Here is a 13,268-nt window from a genome sequence, read left to right as displayed (position 1 = left end):
AAGACCCCAGCTGCTCCAGGGACCCTTCCTTAGATAGGGCTTTAGGTAGAGCAGAATCACTGGGCCCTCTGTGGCTGGAAAAGTGGGCTTCACACAGCAGAGAGATAAGGCAGCTGATGAGAAGATTGGGGTCTAAAGAGATGTGAAGGTGCTCAGGCCTCACTTGCAGGGGCTGCAGGGTGACTGAGTGGAGGGGGTGATGGCACAAGTAAAGTGGAGGAGCTGAGCAGAATGGTGTAGGCATGGAGAGTTGAGGGCTTGCTGTGAGGTGTGCTGCTATGACATCTGTGCAAATGGGTTGAAGGAGTGGACTAAGAATATGCAGAGGGATGTGACTAAATCTCCTGTGTGTGTGGTTGTATGGGTGGAGTGTGCAGGGTTGCAGGTGTTTGGTGTTAAGGGTTGGCCTGGTGAGTGTTCCTGACAGTCTTGCAAGCCTGTATTACGTTACTCTCTTTAATAATGTATGTACCCCAGATAGTTCTGACAGATGTGTATATAAACCTGATAAGATTATCACGGTTACAGAAGAGGCTCATAACTTAAACCAGTGGAATAAGACTTCATAATCTTTATTCTTGACAAATACGCCTTAACTGTCTGTTCCCTGAGTTGTGCTTTTAATACAAAAAATATTTAGGGTGAAAATATTGTGCAAAGAAAAAAGAACTTGTGTGCCACAATAGACTACTGAAGAGAGAGCCAAACTTTCTGGGGAAGGTGCTATGTAATAAGTATAATCTTTAAAACATTACACTTTTTTTCTGGAAATTGTTTCACAAATGTATCATTCACATTTTGCAGATGGAAAAACCAAAGCACATAAGAGACTTTTCTGAGATGTCAGTGAGTTGGCAAAGCTTGGAATAAACCTAGAGCTAAGTCATCTTGCCTACATTAAGTTAAAGAAAACTAATGTAATATGATACGATCTTCCTCATAATTAATACAAAATCAATTTAACAAACAGATACTGTATTATAATGTGCAACTGCAAATTAAAATACAGCAAAGTATTTCCTGATTTTTTCCAGGTATTACTTACAATTCCCAAGCACCCATCAACCTTTTAGACTAAGTTAAGGGAACAAGACTGTATGCTTTTTCCATGAGTTTAATAGCTGATTGTGAAGCAATGTACTTATGATCAGGGACATCCTCAGAACCTACAGCAGGTGAGCTACAGTTCTGTATAGGATTTGCATGTAAGTTGTAATGAAATGACCTGACATGTACTTGATAAATAATAATTTCCATCTTCAAAGCACTTAGCTAACAGTCTTATATATTCAACTCCTAGTCAGTGTAGCCAGTAGGTAAAGTTGTAGAGAGAAAACCCAACCTGCTCAATTCCTGCAGTACAATCTGAATCAAAGGACTGGAAGCAGAGATGAGCTGTGCTTGACGGTGGGGGAGGGGGTTCAGAGTGAGCGCAGCCGGCTTTAGCAATGTCGTTGAATATGCTCAGTCTGTGTGAGCATGCTCATTACAAGCGAACAGCAAATGGGGGGGGGGGGGAACATGACCCCATATGCCCCTCACCCACCCACACAGCGCCTCCCATGGGAAGCAACCTTGAGATGTCTTTAAGGCAGTCCTCTGCACTCAAGGCAGGACTAAGTATTATCGAGACCAAGGGTGGACAAACTTTTAGGACTGAGGGCCACATCAGGGTTCTGAAACTGTATGGAGGGCTGGATAGGGAAGGCTGTGCCTCCCCAAACAGCCTGGGCCTTGCCCCCATCCGCCCCCTCCCACTTCCTACCCCCTAACTGCCCCCTCAGAACTCCTGACTCATCCAACCCCCCCTTCTCTTTGTCCCCTGACCGCCTCCTCCCAGGACCCCCTGCCCCTAACAGCCGCCCTGGGACCCCACCCCCTATCCTGTCCCCTGACTGCCCTGTCCCCTGACTGCCCTGCCCCCTATCCACACCCCCACCTCCTGATAGGCTCCCCGGAACTCCCACGCCTATCCACCCCCCCACACCATTCCCTGTCCCCTGACTGCCCCCCCCGAACTTCCGCCCCATCATAGAATCATAGACTTTAAGGTCAGAAGGGACCATTATGATTGTCTAGTCCGACCTCCTGCACAACGCAGGCCACAGAATCTCACCCACCCACTCCTGTAACAAACCCCTAACCTATGTCTGAGCTATTAAAGTCCTCAAATCATGGTTTAAAGACTTCAAGGTGCAGAGAATCCTCCAGCAAGTGACCCGTGCCCCACACTGCAGAGGAAGGCAAAAAACCGCCAGGGCCTCTGCCAATCTGCCCTGGAGGAAAATTCCTTCCTAACCCCAAATATGGCGATCAGCTAAAGCCTGAGTATGTGGGCATGACTCACCAGCCAAACACCCAGGAAAGAATTCTCTGTAGTAACTCAGATCCCACCCCATCTAACATCCCATCACAGGCCATTGGACATATTTACTGCTAATAGTCAAAGATCAATTAATTGCCAAAATTAGGCTATCCCATCATACCATCCCCTCCATAAACTTATCAAGCTTAGTTTTGAAGCTAGCTATGTCTTTTGCCCGCACTGCTCCCCTTGGAAGGCTGTTCCAGAACTTCACTTCTCTGATGGTTAGAAACCTTAATCTAATTTCAAGTCTAAACTTCCTGGTGGGCAGTTTATATTCATTTGTTCTTGTGTCCACTTTGGTACTGAGCTTAAATAATTGCTCTCCCTCCCCTGGTATTTATCCCTCTGATACATTTATAGAGAGTAATCCTATCTCCCCTCAACCTTCTTTTGGTTAGGCTATACAAGCCAAGCTCTTTGAGTCTCTTTTCATAAGACAGGTTTTCCATTCCTCGGATCATCCTAGTAGCCCTTCTCTGTACCTGTTCCAGTTTGAGTTCATCCTTAAACATGGGAGACCAGAACTGCACACAATATTCCAGATGAGGTCTCACAATCGTCCCCTGTCCCCTGACTGCCCTCCGGGACCCATTCCCCCTCCCCCTCTGCCCCCCCCCCTCCCCTACCATGCTGCTCAGAGCACCAGGACTGGCTGCTGCGCTGCCCAGCAGGAGCTTGCAGTCCCACCGCCCAGAGCGCTAGCAACACGGCGAGCTAAGGCTGCGGGGAAAGGGGGACAGCAGGGGAGGGACTGGGGGCTAGCCTCCCCGGCCAGGAGCTCAAGGGCCAGCCAGGACGATCCCGTGGGCCAGATGTGGCCCACGGGCCGAAGTTTGCCCACCTCTGATCTAGACCATCCCTGACAGATGTTTGTCTAACCTGCTCTTAAAAATCTTCAGTGATGGAGTTTCCACAGCCTCCCTAGGCAATTTATTCCCGTGCTTAACCACCCTGACAGGAAGTTTTTCCTAATGTCCAACCTAAACCATCCTTGCTGCAATTTAAGCCCATTGCTTCTTGTCCTATCCTCAGAGGTTAAGGTGAACCATTTTTCTCCCTCCTGCTTTTATGAACTTGAAAACTGTTATCATGTTCCTCTCCGTCTTCTCTTTTCCAGACTAAACAAACCCAATATTTTCAATCATCCCTCATAGGTCATGTTTTCTAGACCTTTAATCATTTTTGTTGCTCTTCTCTGGACTTTCTCCAAATTGTCCACATCTTTCCTGAAATGTGCACCCAGAACTGGACACAATATTCCAGATGAGGCCTAATCAGCGCGGAGTAGAGTGGAAGAATTATTTCATGTCTTGCTTACAACACTCCTACTAATTCATCCCAGAATGACATTTGGTTTTTTTTGCAACAGTTACACTGTTGACTCATATTTAGCTTGTGATCCACGATGACCCCCTCCCCGTCGGCCCAGATCTCTTTCCACAGTACTCCTTCCTAAGCAGTCATTTCCCATTTTGTATGTGTGCATCTGATTGTTCTTTCCTAAGTGGGCTACTTTGCATTTGTTCAATGCATGAATAGAATCAATTAGAACCATTAGCCGTCTGAGCAAATATCCAGAAAGCTATTATATAACCTACAAATATATAGGCGTGTTCTTCAGCTGTGACCACAGCATTGATTTTGCCACTTTAGGGATTAATCTTGAAGAATACACATTTAAAATTAGAGGGGTAAATTGAAAGAATAAGGCATTGTCCTTCAGTTTTAAAGAACTGCGGTACTCCATTGTGGGAGTGCTCATGAAAATAAGCAAAGGTCTGCTGCACCTGATTGACCTTGTACGGTAATACAAACTGATCGAAAGAAAGTTTTGCCATATATCCTCATGAACCCAAGGAAAGCATTCCTCCAATGATTGCTCTCCATTTAGTACAACAAGTAGGTTAGATACTCAATTACCACTAGAGGGCAGCATTCAGTTTTTAGAAGAAAGAGATTGAGATAGTTATCAGGTGTTATATAGAAGGAATTGTCGTGTGTATGATGCTTTGATTGCATTTGCAATGTCGAAGCAGAAGCATATCCATGAGAAGAAAAATAACAAGGTAAAATTATTCACATTACAAAGAATATTAAGATGATGGGAGCACTTTGGTGAAAACCCAAATCACGAAGTGTAGAGTCTCCAGCTCCAGTGAGTCTTGAAGAAACAATATGCTTGTTCCTTCTGGCCAGAAAATCGGCACTGATTTTACGGCCGACTGGGTGGGAGCAAGGGTGAGCAAAGAGATGGCTCCAAGACTGAAGGGATGTGGTCATTCCCCAGGATCCATAGTGGATTATACTTTGCAAGGGGGAGACCAATTTCCAAGGAAATAAGAGACTGTGTTTAGGGTACCCCTGCTTGCCCCCCAACCCCCAGCTAATCGAAAGTAACAAACTTGCTTATTCTTAGTAGCAAGCACTTAAATAATTGCTCCAAGAACTTTGCCAAAGCATGAGGTTTTGCCACCCAGCCGAGTAACCATCATGATATTTGAGCTGCTTCCGTAACATAAAGGTAATTATTAGAAGAGCCATGGATGTTTAAAGACCATGTTGCTGTGACTGACTGTTTGGACTGAAAATAATATGAAGCAGGTAGTCTTCTGTGAGTGCAGACAACTGAAAACACAGAGAAGTAAATAAGAGATTAATTCTGCTTGATTGCCTTAAAGCTAGCACAAGTTCAATGAAGTTGAACTCGCAAGTCAGTTAATTCCTTTCAAGCACTTATTTCACAGTGCTCTTTTGAAGAAGGATCCATGTTGACTGATCATGGCCAGGGATACTATTGACCTTAACCTCAGAATGATTCAGATCTCATCTCATGTTAAACACCACAAGCTGTTCAGATGCCTGTGTTATGTCTGACCTCTTTTTGAGAATAGACTTAACAGTGTTAGGCCATTACCTCATGAACACAACTTGTCAAACTTGTAAATGGAGATTTTGAACAGAGTCTGTATAGTTTGAAGTAGAGAAATGTGATGAGGTGATAGGAAAAGCAGCTCGAGATAAAGGCTTTTCATAAACTGGAACTGTTTAAGATGTTGAAATCCCCATATGTAATGCACTAAATTTACACAATGCTTAACAAACAGGGTAAGAGATGTTTCCCACCCCAAAGAGTTTACAGTCTATGGGCCCAAGCCTGCAAGGTGTTGAGCATCCACTATTCCCACTGCACTCAATGGCAGCTGAGGGTGCGCCACATCCCAGGACTGGCCTCCAAACTCAACCAGACAAATACAAGGAGACACTAGATGACAGGCTAGCAGCAGAGAGATGGAGAGATTATTAAGATAAAACTGATCGTGAGAAGTGAGATGTGGGGGAGAATAAAGGGGAGGGTTTGCACAAGAATAAGATGTTTTTTCTAGGTGGAGGGGGCAGGGTTGCTGAGGGAACTACGTTGTGAGGGTAGAAAAGAAGTAGTAAAGTGAAAAGTAGGGCTGTCAATTAATTGCAGTTAATGCAAAACAAATTAACAATTAAAAAGTCAAGATTACTCACAGTTTTAATCACTCTGTTGTTAATAGAATACCAATTTAAATTTATTGTAAATATTTTTTGATGTTTTTCTACATTTTCAAATATATTGATTTCAATTATAACACAAGGGATTATTTTGGGCTCAGCCAGCTCCCCACCACCACACACACACCTGCAGCAAATGCTCCATCTGCTGGAGGAATTAAAAGACAGGGAATTAGCTCATTTGGGTGGCAGAGCTGGAGGTGAGCAGACCTTTGCAGCTCGAGCAGAGCAGAGGGAAGCCTAAAGGCCCTCAGAGACACACCCCAAAGACAACCAGAGAGGGAAGTATCCTGTGGACCTTGAACATTGATAACTTCCTCTTACTTATTGTGGTTTGGATTTTCCCACCGGGGAAGGCCTTGGATTAAGCATTGGCCCGGGGAGGGCAGCCTTAAGCAGCCTTGGTTACCAGACTACTGGTAGCCCAAAGGGCCCTGGGTCAGAGCCCAGTAGAGTGAGAGGGCCCGGACTCCCCTCCCCACAACCCCCTTGGCAGTCAGGGGTTGCAGCTATTCCACTCGGCCATGCTCCCCAACCAAACCCCGAGTGAGGACCATTACAGAGTCCCAGTGACACAGTGGCATAGCTGGGAATGGAACACAGGCATCTGATACCTAGGACCCTGCTCTTATCATTTGACCACTCTCTCACTGGTACTTAATATTCTGAGACTATGGTCTGATCACTGGTTCTTAAAAACACAAATGCTGTGACAAGGTGGCAATCAATATCATTTGCTATAGGGCAAGGGGGTCAGCTGTCCATACCCCCCCCCCGACTTGTCATAGGTCAACATGCTCCATTATAGCTTCCACTTTTTGCCCCCAACCCAGATTTTTGGACGCAGTCAATAGGAAAGCAATAATTGCCTAGTTCTTATCATTGGTGATGCTGTTGGGGTCAGAGAACGTTCTATGTGCTGACACAACTGGGCCACCCCCAGAATTTTTCTGAAACAATGCTGTTAGGATATAGATATTCAGGCCTGTCTGCAAAGGCCTGTACTTTAAGAATTTAGGTGTATTCTTATTACTTGGCTAGTTCTAGAGGTATAAAAGAAAGAAAGAATCAAAATCACTGTCTGCTGGTGTAAGGACCTTCTCTTACTGTGACAGTCTGAGGCCCTGTTCTTGGGCTAAGGCCTTTGGCTAAGCAGCAGAGGCAGCCATAAGCTAGGAAGCGAACAGTCACATCCTCACATTCCAAACTAGTCACATTGAAATAAGGTGCTATTGGGCTGTTAGGCACTATCAGGACAGGATTGTATTCCTATCACCTCCAGAGAAAGGGAAGTGCCTAGAAAAATGTAAAAGGAAACTTAGTTTGATAGCATCCTGTCTGGCAAGAACTCACTTATCAATAGCAAGGATGTGAAATCCTCACTTCTGTATTGTCTTGTCGTTATAGTTCCCACTTTGCTATTGTTTGTCTGTATAATCTCTGTCTGGTTCTGTGATTGTTCCTGTCTGCTGTATAATTAATTTTGCTGGGTGTAAACTAATTAAGGTGGTGGGATATAATTGGTAACATAATCATGTTACAATATGTTAGGATTGGTTAGTTAAATTTCAGGAAAATGATTGGTTAAGGTATAGCTAAGCAGAACTCAAGTTTTACTATAGGTTTCAGAGTAACAGCCGTGTTAGTCTGTATTCGCAAAAAGAAAAGGAGTACTTGTGGCACCTTAGAGACTAACCAATTTATTAGAGCATAAGCTTTCGTGAGCTACAGCTTATGCTCTAATAAATTGGTTAGTCTCTAAGTTTTACTATATAATCTGTAGTCAATAAGGAAGTTAGTGGGAGGTGGTGGGTGAGATGGGAATGGGGGTAAGGAAATTAGAATAATGTTTGGCTAAGGGCAGGAATGGGAACAGGGACACAAGTGTAAGGCTCTGTGGTTTCAGAGCTGGGAAGGAGGATACTAAGGAAGGAAACTGGAATCATGGTTGCTGGAAGTTCACCCCAATAAACATCGAATTGTTTGCACCTTTGGACTTCAGGTATTGTTGCTCTCTGTTCATGCAAGAAGGACCAGGGAAGTAAGTGGGTGAAGGAATAAGCCCCCTAACATCTTGGTGCCGTGACTCGGATTCGGCTTATTAAATTTAACTAACCAATCCTAACATATTGTAACATGATTATGTAACCAATTATATCCCACCACCTTAATTAGTTTACACCCAGCAAAATTAATTATACAGCAGACAGGAACAATCACAGAACCAGACAGAAATTATACAGACAAACAATAGCAAAGTGGGAACTATAATGACAAGACAATACAGAAGTGAGGATTTCACATCCCTGCTATTGATAAGTGAGTTCTTGCCAGACAGGATGCTATCAAACTAAGTTTCCTTTTACATTTTCTAGGCACTTCCCTTTCTCTGGAGGTGATAAGAATACAATCCTGTCCTGATAGTGCCTAACAGCCCAATAGCACCTTATTTCAATGTGACTAGTTTGGAATGTGAGGCTGTGACTGTTCGCTTCCTAGCTTATGGCTGCCTCTGCTGCTTAGCCAAAGGCCTTAGCCTAAGAACAGGGCCTCAAACTGTCACAATAAGAGAAGGCCCTTACACCAGCAGACAGTGATTTTGATTCTTATACCTCTAGAACTAGCCAAGTGATAAGAATACACCTAAATTCTTAAAGTACAGGCCTTTGCAGACAGGCCTGAATATCTATATCCTAACAAATGCCTCTGGTGGCGATGCAACAATATTGGTGAATAACAGAGTTGAATTGTTTGCGTCGGTCATCAAATAAACGATTTGTCGGTAATCTTTATTCAACCAGCTGTACGAAAACCAAAACAAAAAATGATTTGCTATGTTTGACGGTCTAGTGCAGGGCAAAAACTGCTGCTTCTGTTGGATTTTAGCATAGTCCACATTTCCATCTGCTAAATGAGAGGCTGGGGGATAATGTAGACAACTGTGAGGGTGAATCAGAAGCAGCCTGGTAGTGTTGACGCACACAGACAAATGATGAGCAATCTTGGAAAATCCTTACTGCAAGGAATCTTTATCTTAATGTAAATCTTGCTGCTGGGGCAGCATATAGAAATGAATTAGAACAAGGTAAGCTGGAATTTATCTCCCATTAAATAAAAAGGCCTAACTGGAACATTTCATATTAGGATTAGATCAAGAATCCATTTAATGGTTTTCATGGTTGCAGAGAAAAGCTTGAAACATGAACAGAGTGCCCTGTAAAGACTCAGAAAGAAGAAGGTTAAAAAAAAAAATACATCCATACATATTACTTACCAAAATGATTTTTAAGCTTCTTGTGATTTGAGGTGCTGATCCATGATTTTTTTAACACAGTACTGTTGCTTATTCTCTGAGTGTCCAAAAATGTGCTAGGTACCATGCAGAATAATATAAATGCGTGGTCCCTGCCTTGAGAGAACTTACATTCTAAAGTTTAAACAAAACACAATGAAACAGTGGGGAGCAAACGAAGTGAGGAGAGATCTAGGCCGTACAGAAGCTTAGGTAAGTCATGCTCATGCCTTGAAGGTTAAGGGTGCGTATTTCACAATCTTGCAAAAATATTTTTGCATTTTAAAACACACTTTGACCTGGTTTGTTTCTACACCAATATATTTGGTCAGCAATAAAGAACTGATGAGATTGGAGGAGGGAGTGAAAGTGAGAGCAGAGAGGATGCAAGGAGGTGAGGTTATGGTAAGTGGAGAGAGGAGGCAAGGTGGAGGGGGACAGAAATAAAATTGCTTAGGACCAGAAGAACAAAGATGATGACATGGCGAGGTGGGAGTGTGTGTGTGTGTGTCTAAAAACAGTTGGCATTAGAGACAATTGCAGATTGGTGGTGGTACTCAGTCAGGTCCTGGAATGGAAGCAGTGATGTCAAGATGATGAGGCAAAAAATGTCAAGGGGCCTTGAATGGATGCTGTTGCTGGCTGTGACAACCTCTAGGAGTCTGGTTGGGCAGTGTTGCTTTTTCAGCTAATCTCTTCTACCCCAGCAGTGGTTGTAAAAGTAGGAAACTGTTAAGCAACCTTCAGGTGCTCACCTGATTAGATACAGGTATTTTATTCTCTTTTTACAAAATATAAGGATCTTTTGTTAACTGTGCCTTCCTCTTTTTTTGTGGAGGTGTTTCTATTAATTGTTGCATCTTTTATTAGTGATGGCTAGTTTATCCATGTACATGCTTTTAAAAAGTCATACTGATTGTATAGTTTTCACCAAGCTGTAAATAAAGACAAGGAAATGAAATGCTAAAAGCTTTATAAATTCAACTTCAGGATTGCACAGTTAAACTCACTGAATGCCAGAAAACACAAAAAATAAGCAGAAATGAGTTTAAAAAATGCTAGTGTCCTGCTTTGATATTCTCATTCTTTTGCTAGCTGCTGTCTGAGAAACATGGTGTAGCAGCATGAACTGACCTATATTTTTAAACTATTGTTACATCTGTAATAGTAATTTCTTCATTTCTCAAAGTAGTTCATCCTGCAGGCCAGTTTGAAAAGCTGTGCAACCACTGGTAGTTCATGAACTTGGATTAACAACCTCTTACCTAGGTAAATTTAGCAGCATTTCTATTGTACTCTTCAGTGTTCTCTGGCCTTTTACAGTCGAATGCATTAAGGCAAGTCTAGTCGTGCAGGCTGATGTTCTCTCTTTGGATCCATAGAACACTAGAGTTCAGGTAAGATGGCTTGTCTCTAAAGGGAGTACTCGGTATGGTGCCCTTGTCACGCAAAGGTGCACTGGGGTGGAGAAAAAGGCACCCTACCTTGCATCCTCCCCCACACTTTCCAGTGCAAACGCTTTTGGCTTGTGTGTTTTTTATCTGGACATCCTTTAGGGTTGTTTTCTCCTTCCCTCCCCTCCCCCCCCCCCCCCCCCCGCTGCTTCCATTAGCCATACTTAAAGAGATTTGCTGCTTAAACAAATGTTGCCCTTAATGCTTTCATTTTAAGGAGGGGGATATATTTGTTCTAATCCTTCTGTCTGAATCTGCTGCTACTCATCTTGTGTGATTTTTTTATATTTAGTTTCTTCTCCCTGTCCTCATTCCTCATATAGACATTCCACCCTCTGGGCCTGCAGTGACCGTCACTGGTGGTCAGAATGCTTCCCTGTAACAGGCTGCGTAAACCATATTGTGCCACTGACTTGCTTTAACTCAGCTATGCAAGGTTACTCTGAACCCTTCCCCTGGGGGCAACTAAACCACTGAAGGAAAAAACACTTCACTGGCACATCTAGATGTGGAAATTTATTGCCATCAAAATTACAACTCTGGACTTCAGTGACTTCTGGAGAAATAACGATTACATAGAGAAGTGAGTTTGTACTTTGTGCGTCAACTTTTTGTGTTGCTTTTCTCTTCATTGATGATTGTATCTCATTCTTACCAAAATGCACACATTTTCTTCCCTACTTGTCAGTGTTCTTCCCCTTTAACTGATTCTACAGTTCTTTCACATACTGAACTCTGATGTCAATAGGAGCTAAGCACAATAGGAAGGAAGAGTAGTCTGGTGGTTAGGGCACTAGCCTAGGACTTGAGAGACCAAGCTTGAGGTCCCTGCTCTTGCCAGAGACTTCCTGTATGAGCCTGAGAAAGTCACTTAGCCTCTTTGTGCCTCAGTTCCCCATCTGTCAAACGGTGATCATAGTACTTCTTCATAGGGTTAGTGTAAAGATTATGGAGTGATCACATATTTTGCGATTGGCATCAAGTGAGTACGTAAGATAAATGAGATGTAGGATTGATAGGAGCATATCCTTTTTTATTTAGATTCTTATCATGTCCATCATCATGGGCTGAGCAGCTTCCAGAAGTGCATAAACGGTGCGACTAACATTTGTCCTGTGCAGTTCTTCTTTTTACCCCTCCCCAAGAAAGAGGCATAGGGCCTGATCCTGCTCCTGTTGAAGTCATTTGCAAGACTCCATCAATGTCAGGGGGACTAGGTCAGGGCCAAAGCTGGCAGTGGAGTGCTTTGCTATAATCATGTATTAGAGAAAAGGTGTCATGGAGGATGTGACAGAAAAAAATCTCTGCTTGTATGAATGGTTTGTGAGTGTATGGCTTTGCTACTGAGATGGATTGATTCTTTTATAGACCTATCCCTAGGACTCTTGGAGACTTCATCATTCAGTTGTGTTGTGCATCATTTTTATTACAAAGTTGGGGTTTGATCTAAAGCCCGGTGTCAATGAAAGGGCTCTCACTGACTTGCGGGAGGTGAAGGATTGGGGAGAATTGGTAACATCAGTACTAATTTATTTATCTGGCTTTTACCATCATTTGTAAAAATCATACAAAATCAAGGTACTATTTTATAAATACAAAGAGCAAAACAAAAGTATGATTTCAGAATCCTGAAACAACTCAATATACAGCAAAGTAATTGCTGCCTTAAAATTCATGAGTTGGCATCCACATTTCATGAAACAAGTGCTTCTGTAGATCTGCATATATTTCATCCCTAATTTTTCCCCACACCTAAGTGTCTTAATACTCAACAGTAAAGATTATATGCTCTATCAAAGCAGCCTCCCTATCTCTCGCTGTATATTTCTTTTAAAACATATGCTCCATCCATTTTTTTAAAATGGTAGAATAAAATTCATAAGCTGATAGATAATGTGCTACAGGCTTGGTTCAAAGTCTATCAGAACCACTGACAGGACTGCCATTGACTTCAAGGGGCTTTGGATCTAGCCCAACATCCTTCCATTGTCCCACATGTTCAGTGACTTGGAGTCAGGGGGATAAATTGTGCTGCTACGCGGGAGAGCAGGGGGACTAGTCACAGTGCGTAAAATTGAAAGCACGTGGCTAAGTCTTTGCAGGAGCGATACTTCAAATGTGAAAAGGAATTGAGGAAAAAATAATAAACTATCTCTGTCTTCAGCACTCCTTAGACTTAAATCTAATTTGAATACACATATTGCTATGGCAACCAAAAAAAAAGCCTTTTCATAAAATAAAATGAAGCATGGCAGGTCAACAAATATAATTTTTTTTTAAATGTCAGGGCATGCTATTTAAAGAGTTCCCTGTAAGAAAAATGTCAATATATATATATAAAAAAATTCAAGTAGGCCATGTCCTTAGTCACTAGTTTATAGTATAGACTTAATTATCTTGTGTTTTGGCAATAAATATATACTAGGATGTTAATGCAATTAAAAAATGAAGTTCAAATGCTTTTATTTTTACTTGCTGCCCACGTTTTGAACCTTCCTAAGATCTAGCCTCAAAGAAACAGTATGTCCTGTTCTGAATATGACCTGTGGGTGCTCCATACATGTATTGGGTTCTGTTCTTCCCTAGATATATGGATATCTTTCAGCATCATAAT

Source organism: Lepidochelys olivacea (assembly GCF_965140295.1).
Source record: "Lepidochelys olivacea isolate rLepOli2 genome assembly, chromosome: 7".
In the NCBI taxonomy this organism is placed as follows: Eukaryota; Metazoa; Chordata; order Testudines; family Cheloniidae; genus Lepidochelys; species Lepidochelys olivacea.
The sequence above is the reverse complement of the archived record's forward strand: the minus strand, read 5'-3'. Positions refer to the sequence as shown.